The sequence below is a fragment of the Notamacropus eugenii genome, chromosome 2, assembly GCF_028372415.1.
Source record: "Notamacropus eugenii isolate mMacEug1 chromosome 2, mMacEug1.pri_v2, whole genome shotgun sequence".
Classification (NCBI taxonomy): Eukaryota; Metazoa; Chordata; class Mammalia; order Diprotodontia; family Macropodidae; genus Notamacropus; species Notamacropus eugenii.
The window spans coordinates 374,746,470-374,765,591 of NC_092873.1; the positions used below are offsets into that span (position 1 = coordinate 374,746,470).

The 19,122-nt window shown below is 39.2% G+C and overlaps 1 protein-coding gene and 1 pseudogene across 2 annotated transcripts in view; one reads left to right on the forward strand and one right to left on the reverse strand.

The window, feature by feature from the left end:
* Positions 1–19,122, forward strand: part of USP32 (ubiquitin specific peptidase 32) — a 262,811-nt gene that overhangs the window by 19,386 nt on the left and 224,303 nt on the right. The gene's annotated exons all lie outside the window — the stretch shown is intronic.
* On the reverse strand, positions 9,612–10,786 carry LOC140528775 (inactive ubiquitin thioesterase OTULINL pseudogene; annotated as a pseudogene).

The following is a 19,122-nucleotide window of genomic DNA, read 5'->3' on the forward strand; positions in this document are numbered from 1 at the left end:
GTAAATAGTTCAACTTTAATGAATTCCTTAAGGCTTCTCTTTCCTGTTTACCTTTTCATGTTTCTCTTGATTGTTGTATTTGAAAGTCAGATTTTCTATTTAGTTCTGATCTTTTCAACAAGAATGCTTGGAAGTCCTCTACTTCATTGAAATTCCATTTTTTCCCCTGAAGTATTATACTCAGTTTTTCTGGGTAGGTGATTCTTGGTTTTAATCCTATAGCCTTTGACCTCTCGAGTATCATATTCTAAGACTTTCAGTCCGTTAGTGTGGAAGTTGCTAAATCCTGTGTTATCCTGATTGTATTTCCACAATACTTGAATTGTTTCTTTCTGGCTGCTTGTAATATTTTCTCCTTGACCTGGTAACTTTGGAATTTGGCTACAATATTTCTAGGAGTTTTCCTTTTGGGACCTCTTTCAGGAGGTGATTGGTGAATTCTTTCCTTTTCTATTTTACCCTCTAGGTCTAGAATATCAGGGCAGTTTTCCTTGATAATTTCTTGGAAGGTGATGTCTAGGCCCTTTTTTTGATCGTAGTTTTCAGGTAGTCCCATAATTTTTAAATGATCTCTCCTGGTTCTATTTTCGAGGTCAGTTGTTTTTCCAATGAGATATTTCACATTGTCTTCAATTTTTTTTCATTGTTTTGGTTTTGTTTTGTAATTTCTTGGTTTCTCATAAAGTCATTAGCTTCCTTCTGCTCCATTCTAATTTTTAAAGAACTATTTTCTTCAGTGAGCTTTTGAACCTCCTTTTCCATTTGGCTGATTCTGCTTTTTAAAGCATTCTTCTCCTCATTGACTTTCTGGACCTCTTTTGCCATTTGAGTTAGTCTATTTTTAAAGGTCTTATTTTCTTCAGCATTTTTTTTTGGGTCTTTTTTAGCAAGCTGTCAACTTGCTTTCCATGATTTTCTTGCATCTCTCTCATTTCTCTTCCCAGTTTTTCCTCCTCTTCTTTTACTTGATTTTCTTTTTTCTTTTCTTTTTTTTTTTAAAGCCAAAGGAAACAAAGTTTATTAAAGATTGGCCAAATTGGGTTGCCTCTTAAGGAGCCTAAGCATTTGTAACGCTTGTATTCACAAGCAGGCCAGATAGAATCTCAGCTAGACAAGAGTCTGAGCTGGATTGCATCTGAGCGCCTTCATGGAGGCAAGATGGAACTTAAATACAGAAAAGAGTATAGGAGGGGTGGGGGTGGGGGTGTCTGGTAGCACAGGGTGATGGGAGGAGGGGTTTAGGAAGGGTCTTGAGAAGTCCAAGGAGGGTCAAAGGCTGGAAACACCTGGAGGCTATCAGGAGATAGCAGACAATGGAGGGTTTTGGGTGGGAAGCACGTGGGTCAATCGAGAGATAACAGACAATGGTCACATATTTGAGTATGAAAAGCCAGGTTCTGTGGAGAGATACAAGGAGAGCTCAATTTGAGTATGAAAGGTCAGGTTAAGTGAGGAGATTCCAGAGGAGCTCAAGGAGCTTCCCAGAGTCTGAACCCCATCATTCCCCCCTCAAACAGATTGAACCCAAATTCTTTTGGGGTAAAGGGCGAAGGTCTCAGTTTCTGAAACTTCTTCCTGCTGGCAAGGGGCGTAGAGCTGTCCCTGCCTTGATGGGTCCCGTTCAAGGGGTCAGACTTCAGAATCTGGGTGGTGCCAGGTCTAGTGGGCTGGAGACCTAGGATTCAGACAGAGGTTGGTATATAGCCTGGACTGTCATCTGGAAGTTGATGGCTTGCACCCTGGAAAAGACAAACCTGGCAAACAGGTTAGGCACACACCAAACAGGTACAAAAGGAGTATAAAGAAAAGACAATTTCCCTGGCATAAAAGATAATTTCTCTGGAGAGAATTAAAGATGACTGTGGCAAGGCCAAAATATAGAACGGCATGTTTGATAGGGGAGTTTTTTGCTGTCAGATATCCCCTTTCTTTCCAGATTGCTCCATAGGTACGTAGAACAAGGAAAACATATTTTGAGTAAATAAAAACATCAACTGGCCTGGGATCAGGTCCTAAGGAGTGGGTTAAGACTCCCAAAGCCTGTCCTCTCCTCTCATCAACATACAGAGTGAAAGGTTTTCCCAGATTGGGTAGGTCTAGTGATGGGGTGGTGGTCAAATTAGTTTTCAGAGTCTCAAAAACTTTAGCCTGTTCCGTAGCAGTGCCCTGAGTAGGGCCATAAGGGAGTTTAACAATAAAACCAAAATTAGGAATCCAGAGTCTACAAAATCCAGTCATGCCTAAAAACACTTGAACTTGCTGTCTGGACCAGGGATAAACAGGATTGTCCTTTTTCTCTCAGAGGTTAAGGAGAGAGAGGTGGGTGTGAGTTCATGGCCCAGTTACTTTATGGACTGGCATGCTATCTGGACTTTGTTCAAAGAGACCCTATAGCCTCGAATGCCAAAGAAATTAAGGGCTTCTGTGGCAGCAGCCAAAGAACCTGCCTGTGTGGGGCTACAAATAAGAATATCATGCACATACTGAATTAAGCTACTGCCTGCTAGTTTCAGGTGCCTTAAATCCCTTCCCAAAGCCAAATAAATGAGGGTTATCTCGAAAGCTTTGGGGCAAAACTGTCTGTGTTAGCTTACATGGACTTGATTCCTCAGGAAAAGTACAATCAAAAGCAAAAACTTATTCTCCATTAGACTTTTTTGTGGGAAGGGTTGCAGTGTTGCATGGAGATGGACAAGGGACAAAGATTCTATACTTAAGGAATTTTTCAATTAAAGGTTGTAGTCCTTCCCAGGTCTCAGGCTTAATCAGATACTGGCTGAGATGGGGGAGCACTTTAGTGTCTGCGAGACTAACAATGGCTGGGGTGGCAGAAGTAGCTCTCTGGAATTCCAGGGTCCCAAATATTTGGCCTGACTGTCTCCCACACTCTCAAGCAAACCTGGGAAGATATAGTGAACAGAGGCAAAAGGGAGATGGGAGGTTTAACTAGAGAAAATTGACTTCCCAATTTCACCATCAGGTCCCTTCCCAACAAGGGGGCAGGGTCAGAGGAGGGCATAAGGAAGGAGTGTTTAAACAACAGATTCTCAAGTAGGCTGGGGAAGGGGTATGTCTGGAGACATTCCTTAGTTTCCCCTTCAATGCCTATGACCTGAGGGGTCAGGGGATGGGTAGGGCCAGAGTGACTGGTTAAAGCAGAGAATTTAGCCGTGTTAAAGTGGGTAACCTTACCTTCAGCCTTCGTTTTTGCCCAGGGCTTGGTGAGAGAGGTGGAGAAAGTGGGAGCACTGCCAGCACCCAGGCTTTCCTGATGTTCCAACTCTTGAGAAGACTGGAGGACAGGGTACTGGGGGGTGGTTCCACCACTTTTCCCACCTGAGGGACAATCTTTCCTCCAATGTCCCTCCTGGTCACATGGGCACGGTTCCACAGGCGTTGGTTCCTGGGGCTCCCTCCGGGGGGGGGGGGGGGCGCCCTGGAGGGGCACTCCTTGGACCAGTGACCCTCCTTGTGGCAACAAAAGTAGGTTTCCCCACTGCCCAAGTAGCCAGCCTTCCTCCAAGGGGGTGCCCTGGAGGTGTGCTCCCTGGGTCTTTTCCTGACCAAGGCAGCAGCCAAGAATTCAGCATGCTCCCTGGCCTTGGCCCTTCTCCTTCGTTCTCTTTCCTCTGCTGCTACGAGGTCTCTGTTGTTAAAGACTCCAAAGGCCATCTCCAGTAACTGGGTCTGAGGTGTTTGGGGTCCCATTGCCAATTTCTGCAGTTTCCTCCTAATATCTGGGGCAGACTGATTAATAAAATACATGCTAAGGATTGCTGCCCCTTCTGTGGAGTCAGGATCCAAATTTGTATGCTTTTTAATAGCTTCTATTAGCCAGTTTTGAAAAAGGGCAGGGTTTTCCTTTTCTCCCTGAGTAATTTCCCTAATTTTTTGAAAATTTACTTGTTTTTGAAATGCAGTTTTTAGGCCTTCTAACAGGCAAATTACCATAAAGTCTCTCTTTTCCCTGTCCTCAGTCTTTTGATAGTCCCATCTGGGGTCACTCATGGGAACAGCAGCTGTTCCTGGGGGGTATTTTATGGGATTATTGCTAGCCATATGATCCCCAAACTTTTGGGCATGTTCCCAAATTCTCCCTTTCTCCTCAGTGGTACAACAGACGGAGAAAAGAATATGCAGACCCTTCCAAGAAAGTTCAAATTGTAGGGATATGTCCCTAAACCCCTCAGTAAATGTGGTGGGGTCTTCCGAGTATCTCCCCAGTTCCTCTTTAATCGGGGTGAGACCCGAAAGAGAGAGCGGAACACGCATCCTGGTTGTCCCACTGGGTGGGGTAGGCACTTCTCTCAAGGGAAACAGCCCTGATGGCCCAGTGGGGACAAGGGCTTGTGGAGCAAGATAAGAAGTCCCACTTCTTGTGAGGGAGGGACTAGGGAATGCCTGCTGAACTGGATTAGGCTGCAGGGCCAGAGGATCTGGCTGGCAAGGGGAAAGATCCATTGGTACCTGAGGAAGAGTAGGGATCAAAGGGGGAGATGCCCCAGAGAATGCCATGGGAGCATGGCCTGAAGCCTGAGTGAATATTGCCCCAGTGAGCGGGGCTGCATAGGGAGGCACCCCAGCAAGGCCCATAGTTGGGGACTGAGGTAGAGTCCCCAAGGAGGGGTAAGTTACAGGCAGTGATACTGTAGAGACTGCCATGGGGGTGGGGCCTGAGATCTTAGTGAATGTTGCCCCAGTGAGAGGGGCTGCAGAGGGAGGCACCTTAGCAAGCCCTGTGGCTGGGAACTGAGCGGGGGTTGGGAACAGAGATAGGGGAGGAAGTGAGGCCGAGACCCTAGGAGCCATAAACAGGGGGTCATCCAAAATGTCCAATTCACCCCCATTTCCTTTTTGTGGGACGGCTCTAGCTATAAGCATCTTACAGTCTGTTCTGAGAATGGGGTCCTGAGGAAGTTTGACAAAGGCCCTTATGTAAGGTATTTCTTTCCATTTTCCCTTTTGGAGGCAATATAATTCTAATTGTAAAAGGATATTACATTGTAAGGTCCGAAATATGGGCCAGACTTCGTTGTCTTCCAGGTGATACTGAGGCCAAAGTGTGTTGCAAAAGAATATCAACTTTTTCTTTTTAAGGTCTTTAGAGAAGTTAAATTTTTTTCCAGTTTTGTAAAAGACAGCCCAAAGGCGAATTCCTTGGAATTGATGAATTTTGACCCGTTTTTTTTCTTCCCTTTGGGGCTGGAAGTTCCCCCACCCCGCCTTAAAGGAGGACGTGGGAAGTAAGCCTTGAAAAAAAAGAAGAGGACAAAAATAATCGAGTTTTCCCTGATTTCCTTGCACCCAGGAAATCCAGAGAATTGGGCACCCGTTTAACTGACATTTCTCTAACCTTCTAGCGCCCAGAAAGTTCAGAGAATTGTGCTTTGGAGGGTATGTCCAGGTCCATGACCTCAAACACAGCCAGTGGACCGACAACCTGAGTCTCTAACTCTCTAGAGCTCAGAAAGTTCAGAGACTTAGGCACACACAAGAAAAGTAACCGAGTTTTCCCCGATTTCCTTGTGCCCAGGAAATCCAGAGAATTGGGCACCCACTTTATGCCCAGGTCCACTGCCTAACCAATGGACCGACAACCTGAGTCTCTAACTCTCTAGCGCCCAGAAAGTTCAGAGACTTTGCCTGATACTGGGACCTGCAGCCAGGTCCAAAAATGCACTTCCAAGGTGCTTGGAGAGCAAGTAGGTGATAGGGAGAGGGGGAGGTTTACATACCTTCCAGTTTTAGCAGAAGAACTTGAGATTAGCAGCTTTTCCCGGTCAGGGAACCATAAATGAAGAGGTTGAGGGGTGATGGGGACCCCAAAATACTGACAGTCTGGATTGTGCTCGAATGAATTCCACTCAAGCCTTCTTAAAGCCAAAGAAAACAAAGTTTTTTTAAAGATTTGCCAATTTGGGTTGCTTCTTAAGGAGCCTAAGCATTTGTAATGCTTGTATTCACAAGTGGGCCAGATAGAATCTCAGCTAGACAGTGTCTGAGCTGGATTGCATCTGAGCCCTTTTACTTGATTTTCCAAATCTTTTTTGAGCTCTTCCATGGCCTGAGAACATTGCATATTTATTTTGGAGGTTTTGGATGTAGAAGCCTTGACTTTTATGTCTTGTTCTGATGGTGTGCTTTGTTCTTTCTCATCTGAAAGGATGGAAGAAAATACCTTTTCACCAAGAAAGTAACCTTCTATAGTCTTACTTTTTTCTCCCTTTTTGGGCATCTTCCCAGCCAGTTACTTGACTTGTGAGTCCTTTGTCAAGTGGAGGGTATACTCTATGGACCTGTAAGTACTCAGTTCCTCCAATGTGGCACCATCAGGGGAGAGGAGTTTACTCCTCTCCTGGCTATGAGCACCCACCAGCACTCTTGTCTGCCCTGAAACTGTGAGTAGGGTTCCCTCTCCACAGCCACCACCAGCTTCAACACCCCAATGCTCTTCCTCACCCCAGGACTGCCACTCAGGACTGAGACCCAGATCAGCTGCTTGATTGCCCCACAGTCTTTAGGCCGAGGGCTCCAAAAGTGGATGCAGCAGCCAGACTGTGCTCCCCTCTCACCTAAGTGAAAGAGCTTTGTTACTGACCTTTGAAGCTATCTTTTGCATTTGTGAGTTGATAAGTCTGGGAACTGTAGCTGCTACCCATGATTCCATGCTCTGAAGTCTTGTCTAGTCCTGTCTGTGCCATGCTGCGGCTGGGTTGTGCTCTACTCTGACCCTGGTGTGATAGACCTTTCATGTTGGCCTTCCAGGCTGTTTTGGGCTAGAAATCTGTTTCACACTGTCAGTTTGTGGCTTCTACTGCTCTGGAATATTTTTAGAGTCATTTTTTTACAGGCATTTTATGGGTTATGGGGGGAGAGCTAGAGCAGGTCTATCCTTGTATTCCACCATCTTGGCTTCAACCCCATCTCAGTATTTTCTTGTTAGTTGATTGAAACAGTTGGAAGATAACATGTTTCTGTGATAGTTTCCTATGATTAAATGCAAAAAAGAATAATTTCATTTATTAATTTTTAAAGCATGGAATTATTTAAATATTTATTGTATATAATGCCAAATAGTTTAATAAAGTCAATGTAGTCTTTCAGTAATTAGTGCTGATTTTTCTTCATTTGGCATTTCTTAAAATATTTTTTCTTATGTTTTATTCATACTTTTTGTTTTTACAGTTCACTCAGTTCTTCTTCATCCTTCTCACAGTATTGAACCTTCTTGTAATAAAAATATTTAAACAAAAACAACAAGCACATTGACTATATTTAACAGTATATACTTTATTTCACATCCTTGGTCCCTTACCTCTTTAACCTTTAACAAGAGGAGGGAGACAGTGTTGCAACATTGTTTCCTTGGACTGAGATTCATCACTATAATTTAATAATCAGTTTAGCTGCTAGTAAGTATTTATTAAGCTCCTAATATTTGTAACTTAAAAGTGCTGGGAGTCAAATATAAGCAAAAAAGTGATTGTCTCTGCCTTCAAGTAGTGGAAGAAGAAAATACATAAAAGGAAGCTTAAAAGGGAAGTGGGGAGAGGTACCTGGCCTGGAGGGTGATGGAGAAGTCCAAAGAAGTCCAAAAGCATTGTAGCTGTTGGGAAATGGGGAAAAGAGTGTGTTGAGTTGCCTTCTTACTAGAGGCCCTGGAGCTTACAGACCTGCCCTTCTGTCAGAGAGACAGAGAATATTAATGAGATGTGCGTACCAGGCAGATCAAAGATTGTCTTGCAGGATAAGAGATTTCCCAATGATGAGTTGAGGTACCTGCTTTTTAGTTTTATTTTATTACATTATTGTCATTTTATATGTTATGTTGTTGGTTCTCCTTAGCTTGTTCTCTATCAGTTTATAATTTATAATGGTGTAATGATATTCCTGTCATGTTGTCTGTAGCTCATTCTGCCATTCCCCAGTAGATGAACATTTACTTTGTTTCTATTTTTTTTAATACCATGAAAAGTGCTGCCATTTGGCATATAAAAGTTTTTGGTCCCCTTGGAGTGTAAACGCAGGAGTGGTATCATTGCACTGAAGTGGGGTATGACTAGTTCAATGACTTTTCTTGATTTATTCCAAATAATTTTTCAGAATTGTTGAACTGATTCAGTTTTCATTGATAATCTATTTGTAAACTTGAGTTCCCAGAACTTCACTACCACTTCCTGGTTTCATCTTTTATCATCTTTGACCTTTTGAAGTGGTGTGAGATAAAAATCTCAGAATTATTTTAATTTTCATTTCCCTTATTATCACTGACTTGGACTTTTCTTTCATTGTTGATAGTTTGTTGACTTTTAAATTTAGTAAGACCATTTATTCAAGAATTTTTGCCCTTTGCCCATCAGTTCCAATGTTTAAATAGCATGTTGATTGTATGCTGTTTGCCAGGTTATTTGTAGAAACGTGATAAGATACCACAATTATTTTTCCCAGTTATATGTAAAAACAGTTTCTTTAAAATTGTATTTTATTTTTTCCAATTACAAGTAAGGATAATTTTTAACGTTAATTTTAAAAAAATTTTGAGTTTTAAATTCTCTCCCTCCCCTCACCCTTCATTGAAAAGGCAAGCAATTTTATATAGGTTATAAGTGTGTAATCATGTAAGACACATTTCCATATTAGTCATCCTATGAAAGAAATTACAGACCGAAAAGAAACCCCCCCACAAAAAAGTAAAGTGAAAAATAGTATGCTTTGATCTGCAATCAGACTCCAGTAGTTCGTTAGATATTAATGGTTCTGGATGTGGATAGCGGTTTCCATCATGAGTCCTTTGGAATTGTCTTGGATCATTGTATTGTTGAGAAGAGCTAAGCCATTCACAGTTAATCATCACATAGTGTTGCCTATTAGTTTGTACAATGTTTTCCTGGTTCTGCTCACTTCACTTTGTATTAGTTCCTGTAAGTCTTCCCAGATTTTTCTGAAAGCTTCCTGTTCATCATTTCTTTTCTTTTTTTTTTTCCTTTAAACTATGGAATATTTAATAAGAACACTCATTTTTTTGCACACATGTTAAGTCAATTATATCCAGCCACATAAATTGAAAATAATATAAAACAATTCATACAATATAGCATTAAAGTAGTTTCCCCACTTGCATGCTTTTTTTTTCTTTTAAAAAGTCAAGCAAATGGTTCTACACAACCAAAGTACCATGGAGATTCTTGATGAATGGAGATGATAATGTTGATATGGCTAAGGCCATAATCCACAAATGGAAAGATTCCTAAGTAGGACTTTTCTTTTGCTGAGGTTAGGGTTAACAATGTCCCAACATTTTCAGGTTACAGACTTTTAAAAGGTCAGTTTTTCTAGGTTAACTACTCATTTTTTGTCAATATTCTGTGTCATTCAAAGGTATTCTGAACAACCAAATCCCTTGTGAATTAAGTAAAAAACAAAGTGATAAATCCTGGTTCTCAGTGTCTTTTGAAGAAACCACACACCCAAAAAAACAACATAGGTCTATTTCATCACAGTGTTCCTTTAACTCCAGAAGGGAAAATAAAGGTTCCTTTCCTTCAGTAGCTAGATAAAAGCTTTGGTTTTCATGCAATACTTTATTTGAAGCATGTTCATTGCTATTGCAGGCAATAGTACCAATTCATCTCACGCTTGAAAGACAGGAATATGGTAGTGGCGGTCATTTTCAGTCAGAAGGCAGATCTCAGGCCACTCCCTGTGGCATTCCTCTGGATAGTAGACTTGAAAGTCTCTGGTATTAAACTTAGATAGTCTAAACACTTTTATTCTGACTTCAAGAGAGTGTCCAAGAACCAACATGTCAATCTGTTGTAATCCACATGTATCACCTATAAAATTCAGGTGATTCATCATGAAACTTAAAGGATCTGAGGATGTTTCCCTGGAAAACAGGAGGTGATAAAGACTAGGAATGGCCTTTTCACTCTTCACTTGTTCGTATACTTCTATGACTTGATATAATATGATGAATTTTAAAGCTTCATACAGCTTGTATTCCAGGCTCTCATCAGAAAAAAGGTAGTTACACATGTTCCCTCTCTTGTGCTGGTCCTTAATACCACTAAACTCTGTCCACTGACTCTTTAATAATTCAACACATTTACGTAATTTTCCGAACACATTTGGGCCCGTGTATTTCTCAGGGCCAAAGCTGTATTGTTGAATCCAATTACAACCTTGGGAAAAAAGTAGTTTTTCAGGAAGCTTTATAATGTCTTTTTCTTTCATCCAGGATGGAAGAGAGAGGCCCTGGCTTAGTATCTGAAACAGGACTGATCTTAATGCATCATAGTTATCTCCTCTGACTTGCCGAATACATTTAACATGATGACGCCAAAAGAGTTCCTCATAAGCCTTCCTCATCAGCTTGGCTCGGCTAGTTTCTCCTTTCCATTCTCTTGCACAATAACCAAGAAGATCCACTTCTGCCTCCACGCTGAGGTTTTTTTTTGAATTTTCTCTGCAGGTATCCACTCCACCAGTTTAACCGATGTCCTAAATATAAATATAGGCTTCTGAAGTGGTAGAGGGCAGCAGCAGCAAGAAATGATATGCCCAACATCACAGGTCCTTTTACTGTCCTCCATGCGACATCTAAGGCTTGGTTTGTAACTGCTGTCCAAGGTTGAACTTTATGGTTCCCTGCTACGGGAGGAAGCTGGTACCTCTCCCGGGCCAGGTGCTGGTGCTTTCGGGCGGCCATCCCAGGATGCTGGAGGGCGGGCGAGCGCTTGCTTAGCGCCAGCTCGGGGAGCAGCCGCCTGCCGCCGCCTGTCTGCCTCCCATCCCCGCGGGCCGCTGGCCGCAAGGGGACCTCGCTCCCCGCGCCTCTCGTAGCCTCCCTGTTCATCATTTCTTAAAGCACAATAGTATTCCATTACAATCATATACCACAACTTGTTGAGCCATTCCACAATTGATGGATATCCCCTCAATTTTCAATTCTTTGCTGCCACAAAAAGAGCTGTTATAAATACTTGTGTACAATTAGGTCCTTTCCCCCACCTTTAAAAGAAAATCTCTTTGGGATATAGACTTAGTGGTTGTCTATATGGTCAAAAGTGGTCAAAGGGGCACAGTTTGATAGCCCTTTGCACTTTGTTCCAAATTGTTCTCCAAATGGTTGGATCAGTTCACAACCCCACCACGAGTGCATTAGAAGACACAGTGTACTTAGGATAATTGTTTTCTATTCTTGATCTATATGGGTATGAGTGCTTAAGCATTAAACTATGCAAATATAGGTTTTTGTCACAAATAATAAGAATATCTGAGAAGATAAAATGTTGCCCCATTGTGATTACAGATTAATGAGTTATTATGGTTTAGTAATAGAGAAGACTTGAATTCCCCACCTTTCTTTCCAGGGCCTTTTTAGAGTGGTCTGAACAGAGTAGCTAAAAAGTTTTAAAATGAACCAAAGAACTGGAGTCTTAATTGGAACTTATAAAAGAATTATTCACCTCAAGTTACATAATTATCTAGGTGGTTTTATAGTTTGATTACTCTGTTTTCTTATTTGTTTAGTAGAGTACATACTTGGTTGGGGATATTTAAGGGGATTATAATAATCAGTTTGTACTTTGCAGACAAAGGAGATACTAGTAAAACCCTGGAAGATTGAACCAAGCACTGTGGAAAACCAGAATATGAAGTAGACATTGTAGACTAAGAGTAGAGTTAAAACTGGTGGGAAATATTTATGTGAAGAGTTTCATTTGGGATATGTAGTCTCACAAATTGAGCACTTTAAGCATGTAAACATTCTTTATAGCAGCATCCTTTGAGCACCTAGCTGTATTAGACGTTGTTAGCACTTAATGCTACCAGGATTTTTATCACTTGGCAGTGATGCTTTAAAATTTTATCTATTTGGATAAAATTTGGATAAAAATTCTTGGCTGAAGAGTGACATACCAAGATGTTAGTCTAAGAATATATTGTTACCAAATTAAAAATATTGTTGAATTGACTATCTTCACTTTGTGATTAATGTTTTTAATAGTTACAAAACTAAAATACAGTAGCTATGTCAACTCCAAAGGAATGGTTTGATTTTTTCCTCTTATCTTCTGAAAATAAAAAGTTTCTACATTGCAATTCTTTTCCCCCTTTGGATATGACAAAACTACCCAGTTTTTTTTTTATTATGACTTTGATAAACATCAACAAATATGAACATTTCCATATATAAAGAACAGAAAAAGAAACTTGTTTTTTAAACTGTGAATCTCTGTTACCTACAACTTTATTGTAAGCATATTTGGATAATTTATCATAAGGCCCACCAAATAAAATGAGCACATTTTAAAGAATTAGTTTGGTAAGTAAACATCTGTTCATAAAATAAAGTGGCATAGAAATTGCAAGGTAGCAGCAACTATTAAAAATTTTTTTTTTGTCATATTCTTGTGCTTAGATTACCTGTAGAAGTTCGATGAACTTTATTTTTATCTATACTTTGTATTTTTCTTCTCTTTTTATTATGAATATGACACTCAATAAACATGAGTATTTTCATATACAAAGAAGAGAAAAAGAGGATTTTATATGACCCCATGAATTTAAAAAAAACTGTTAAATTAACATTTCCAACATTGCTGCACTTGTCTTTGTCCTCTTCTAAACCACCTTCATAAGTATATTTTTAAATGTTTTGTTGATACTTTTTTTTACATTACTGTAGCTTCCTCCCCAATCTCCTCTTTTAAGACTTTGTTCCAACTATAAGTTCTTGCTTTTAACAAGTCCGTATAGCCAAACAAAACAAATCCACACATTGTGTGTGAAAATTATGTCTCATTCTGCACTTTAATATCACCTCTGCCAAGAGGGGAGAAACATGATTCTTTTAGAATTATGATTGATCATTGCATTGATAAGAGTTATAAAGTTCTTTAAAATTGTTTTCCTTAACAATGTTCTAGTCATTATTTAAATTATTTTCCTGCTTCTGCTTGTTTAAAACTTTGCATCAGTTTATATCATTCTTCCCTGGTTTCTCTGAATGTCTCCGTTTCATCATTTTTTATGATTCAGTAATATTGCATTACATCCAAACACGATAAAATTTGTTTAACCTTATCCCAGTTGAAGAACAATCCCTTTGTTTTCAGTTCTTCCTTATAGCAAAAAGTGCGACTGATTGTTTTTGTATGTATTACTTCTTTCATCTCTTTCTTTGATCTCTTTGTGGTACATAATTAGTGTTTTGTTGGGCCAAGGGGTATGTATATATAGTTTAATAGCTGTTTTGGTTATGGTTCTAAATTACTTTCTTTAATGACTGGATCAATTCAGAGCTCCATCAGTAAAGCATTAGTATGCCCATCCTCTCATATCCCTAACCCTGTCAAGAATTTTCATTTTCCTTTATTGTCCTCTTTGCTGGCATGATGGCTTTAAAATGAAATTTCAGAATTGTCTTAATTTGCTTTTCCTTTATTATCAGTGATTTGAGAATTCTCTTCCTGTGTTTTTTGATAATTTGCCTATTTTTTTTTGGAGAACTTTGTTCATTTCATTTGACCACTTATCTGTTTGTTCTGATATTTTATTAATATACACACACAAATCAGTTCTCAACATATCTTGGGTATGTAAGATTGTGATACCTAGGTTGTGAATTAATTTGCAAAAAAAAATTTTTTCCTCATTGTTTCTCTTTTATTTTCTCTCTTGTTTGTGCAAAAACATTTCAATTTGATGTCATCAAAATAGTTCATTTTTATTGTCAGTGCTCTTCTCTAACCCTTGGTCAAGAACTCTTCCTCTTTCCATAGTTGAGAAAGGCATTTCTGTTCCTGCTCTTTGACTTTATGATATGACCTTGTCAACAAACATTTATTAAATGCCTACATTGTGAGGCACTGGAGTAAGCCCTGGGGATACTCTCCTTTTCCTTAAGCTTTCATTTTCCTTTTTTCTCCTCTGCCTCCATTTCCTGGTTGAGTAGAGTATATTTCTATACCAACACTGCATCTATGCAATTCTGCTTTGTCCATTTCAGATATGAGTGAGATTCGTGAGATATCTCTATCCATTTCCTTCATTTTTGTATCTTTTTCTGAAACTTAAAAATTTAAAAATCCTTTTTTCCTACCTTTTTTCCCCTCATCTTTTTAGTGGTATATTCCTTCCCTTTTTCTTTCCTTTGAAAACCCTACTCAGATACTGTATTTCTATATTAATTATCTTTGTGGTCCTTTGGAGACAATGGGAACTTTAAAGGAAGAAATCTCTTTCCTTCCATTAGAAGATCTGCACTTTCTCACCAGATAGCTCTTTCTCATTGCTCATATGTATTTGTCTTTCTAGATTTCTCTTGACTTTTATGTTTTTAATTTAGTCTTCAATCATCTCTGGTTTCTCCTTGGGAATACTTGAAATTGTGCTATTCTGTTTTTTTTCTGCTGTTCTATTAAAGATCTATCTCCCTCTCTGTATTCCATTTTGTGGGATGAGGTATTTTTGGTTGTAAACTTTTTGTCTTTTGCCTTTGGGAATATCATAATCCAAGGCTGTCTTTCTTTTGTAGTTGTTAGAGCATAGTCTTGTGTAATCCTTATTGTGGTTTCTTGGTACTTATGAACTCTTCAGCATTTTTTCTTTAACTTGGATCTGGATTTTGGCAGTGATGTTCTTGGGTGATTTCAGTTTGGTGTTGCTTTCAGGAGGTTATAAGATTCTTTGTATTTTCATTTTGTAATCAGGTTCTATTAGATTTGGGCAATTTTCTTTTATGACTTCTTAAAATATAGTACCTATGCTTTTTGTGTGGTTATTGCTTTTAGCTGATTCCCAAATTAGCTTTTTCAACCTTTTTTCTAGATCAGTTATTTTTGATAGCACATACTTAGATTTTCTTTTATTTAAATTTTTTTTGACTTTGTTCATATATTTCTTATCTCATGGAATCAATAAATTCTGTTTGCTCCATTCTCTCTTTCAGAGAATTAATTACTTACATAATATTTTTGATACTCTGTTCTAAATTATTTTTCTTTTCGTGGTTTTTATTGTAGTGTTATTTCAGTTCTTTTTTCATTAGAAACGTCTTTTCCTACTTATTTCTTTCAGATACTCTTCTAGTCTTTGTGTCTAAGCCTTTTTCTCTCATTGTATTGCTATTAGTATTTGTTGTGGAAGTAGTCTTTTTTTCCGGTTTTAGCTCTTGGGCTTCTTTTAATTCATAATATTTCTTTATTGTGGTCATTCCCTTCCACCCCCCATTTTGTAATATTTTCCCAGATTCATTCTCTTCTCCTCATTTGTAGACTTCAGGTCCATTTACTGTATTTTGAGCTGGTTTTCCTTATGTTACCTATTTGTCCTTTTTAAAACTTGAGTTCCGGATTGGATGAAACCACTTTCTTCTGTTTATTACTTTGGTTTTTTTATTGTTTCATTTAGAATCCTTTTCATGTATTTTCTAGGGTATGTGTGGGAAAACTGTGCTATTCCACATCCCTTCACTCTGTCATCTTAAGTGGAAGTGTGGAATGAATTACATTGTATAGTTTTCAGTAAGTGGTGGTGTTGGGTTTTGGTCACTGAAATGTTCTTCTTGGCTGGTTGAATGGCTGGTGGTAGAAGAGAAGTAGACTCTCATAAGCCTAGGTTTATCTGCTGTTGACTTCTCTTGGCTGAGGGGTTACCTGGGAGGTGGGAAGAACACACTTAGAGACAAGTCCTGGGAGTCTGGGTGAGGGTAAGGGGAAGTAGGAAAGGGTGCTTGTAGGCAAGTTCTTCAGGGCAGACTCGTCTAAGAGGAACTTTGGAGTGTATATTTACTTTTCATATCTTTACTTTCATATCTTAATTCTTGTCACCTTAGTTTCTGATAATTAGATGGATAGTTTTTTTTCCCAATTAGTTACATAAAAATTTTTGAGCTAGCTTTTCTAAAAAAATAACACCAGCAGGACCTTTCCTAACTATGAAATTATTGAATCAAAGGGTATGATTATTTCTGTGACTTTTCATGTGTATATTGATTCCGAGAAAAGTGATTTAAGTTTTCAATTTCACCAGCATTGCCTGTGTTTCTCCACAGTCCTATCAGTACTGAAAATTTTGTTGCTTTAAAGTATTTTTGCCAGTTTGTTCGGTGAGAAGGAATTAAAGTTGTTTTTAACATTGCTATTTTTTGATTTTTAGTGAGGTTGAGCTTTTTTCAAGTTATTAATCTGTACTTCTTTTGAACATTGTTTTCATATCCTTTTTTTAAAAATTTACTTATTTAACTTTTAACAATCATTTTCACAAAATTTTGGGTTCCAAATTTTCTCTCCATTACTCCCCTCCCCCCACCCCAAAACGCCAAGCATTCTAATTGCCCCTATCACCAATCTGCCCTCCCTTCTAACATCCCTCCTTTCCCTTGTCCCCATCTTCTCTTTTGTCCTGTAGGGCCAGATAACTTTCTATACCCCATTACCTGTATTTCTTATTTCCCAGTAGCAAGAACAGTACTCAACAGTAGTTCCTAAAACTTTGACTTCCAGCTTCTCTTCATCCCTCCTTCCCCACCCAATCCCTTTGGGAAGCAAGCAATTCAATATAGGCCATATCTGTGTAATTTTGCAAATGACTTCCATAATAGTCATGTTGTGTAAGACTAACTATATTTCCCGCCATCCTATCCTGCCCCCCCATTGCTTCTATTCTCTCTTTTGATCCTGCCCCTCCCCAAGGGTGTTGACTTCAAATTGCTCCCTCTTCCCACTGCCCTCCCTTCCATCATCCCCCTGACCCTGCTTATCCCCTTCTCCCCCACTTTCCTGTATTGTGAGATAGGTTTTCATACCAAAATGAGTGTGCATTTTATTCCTTCCTTTAGTTGAATGTTATGAGACTAAGCTTCATGTTTTTCTCTCACATCCCCTCTTTTCCCCTCTACAGAAAAGTCTTTTGCTTGTCTCTTTTATGAGAGATAATTTGCCCCATCCCATCTCTCCCTTTCTCCTCCCAATATATTTCTCTCTCACTGCTTAATTTCATTATTTTAAGATATGATCTCATCCTATTCAATTCACTCTGTGCTCTGTGTGCTCTGTGTGCTCTGTGTGTGTGTGTGTGTGTGTGTGTGTGTGTGTGTGTGTGATCCCACCAACTACCCAGATACTGAAAAGTTTGAAGAGTTACAAATATTGTCTTTCCATGTAGGAATGTAAACAGTTCAACTTTAGTAAGTCCCTTATGACTTCTCTGCTGTTTACCTTTTCATGCTTTTCTTCATTCTTGTGTTTGAAAGTCACATTTTCTCTTCAGCTCTGGTCTTTTCATCAGGAATGCTTGAAAGTCCTCAATTTCATTGAAAGACCATTTTTTCCCCTGCAGTATTATACTCAGTTTTGCTGGGTAGGTGATTCTTGGTTTTAGTCTTAGTTCCATTGACTTCTGGAATATTATGTTCCACACCCTTCTATCCCTTAATGTAGAAGCTGCTAGATCTTTTGTTATCCTGATTGTATTTCCACAATACTTGAATTGTTTCTTTCTAGCTGCTTGCAATATTTTCTCCTTGACCAGGGAACTCTGGAATTTGGCCACAATGTTCCTAGGAGTTTCTCTTTTTGGATCTCTTTCCGGTGGTGATCAGTGGATTTTTTCAGTATTTATTTTGCCCTCTGGTTCTAGAATATCAGGGCAGTTTTCCTTGATAATTTTCATGAGAGATGATGTCTAGGTTCTTTTTTTGATCATGGCTTTCAGGTAGGCCCATAATTTTTAAATTGTCTCTCCTGGATCTGTTTTCCAGGTCAGTTGTTTTTCTTTCTTTTTTATTTATTTATTTATTTAATTTTTAACATTCATTTTCACAAAATTTTGGGTTCCAAATTTTCTCCCCTTTTCTCCCCTCCCCCTCCCAAACCCAAGCATTCTAATTGCCCCTGTGACCAATCTACTCTTTCTTCTATCATCCCTTTCTGCCCTTGTCTCCGTCTTCTCTTTTGTCCTGTAGGGCCAGATAGCTTTCTTTACCCCTTTACCTGCATTTCTTATTTCCTAGTGGTAAGAACATTACAGTTGATCAACACTTTGAGTTCCAACTTCTTTACCTCCCTCACTCTCCACCCCTTCCCTTTGGAAGGCAAGCAATTCAATATAGGCCAAATCTGTGTAGTTTTGCAAATGACTTCCATAATAGTTGTGTTGTATAGGACTAACTATATTTCCTTCCATCCTATCCTGTCCCCCATTACTTCTATTCTCTTTTGATCCTATCCCTCTCCATGAGTGTCGACCTCGAATTGCATTCTCCTCCCCATGCCCTCCCTTCTATCATCCCCCCCACCCTGCTTGTCCCCTTGTCCCCCACTTTCCTGTATTGTGAGATAGGTTTTCCTACCAAAATGAGTGTGCATTTTATTCTTTCCTTTAGTGGAATGTGATGAGAGTAGACTTCATGTTTTTCTCTCACCTCCCCTCTTTATCCCTCCACTAATGAGTCTTTTGCTTGCCTCTTTTATGAGAGAGAATTTGCCCCATTCCATTTCTCCCTTTCTCCTCCCAATATATTTCTCTCTCACTGCTTGATTTCATTTTTTTTTTTAAGATATGATCCCATCCTCTTCAATTCACTCTGTGCACTCTGTCTCTATGTATGTGTGCGTGTGTGCGTGTGTATGTGTGTACTCCCACCCAGTTCCCAGATACTGAAATGTTTCAAGAGTTACAAGTATTGTCTTTCCATGTAGGAATGTAAACAGTTCAACTTTAGTAAGTCCCTTATGACTTCTCTTTGCTGTTTACCTTTTCATGCTTCTCTTCATTCTTATGTTTGAAAGTCAAATTTTCTTTTCAGCTGTGGTCTTTTCATCAAGAAAATTTGAAAATCCTCTATTTCATTGAAAGACCATTTTTTCCCCTCAAGTATTATACTCAGTTTTGCTGGGTAGGTGATTCTTGGTTTTAGTCCTAGTTCCTTTGACTTCTGGAATATCCTATTCCATGCCCTTCGATCCCTTAATGTAGAGGCTGCTAGATCTTGTGTTATCCTGATTGTATTTCCACAATACTTGAATTGTTTCTTTCTAGCTGCTTGCAATATTTTCTCCTTGACCAGGGAACTCTGGAATTTGGCCACAATGTTCCTAGGAGTTTCTCTTTTTG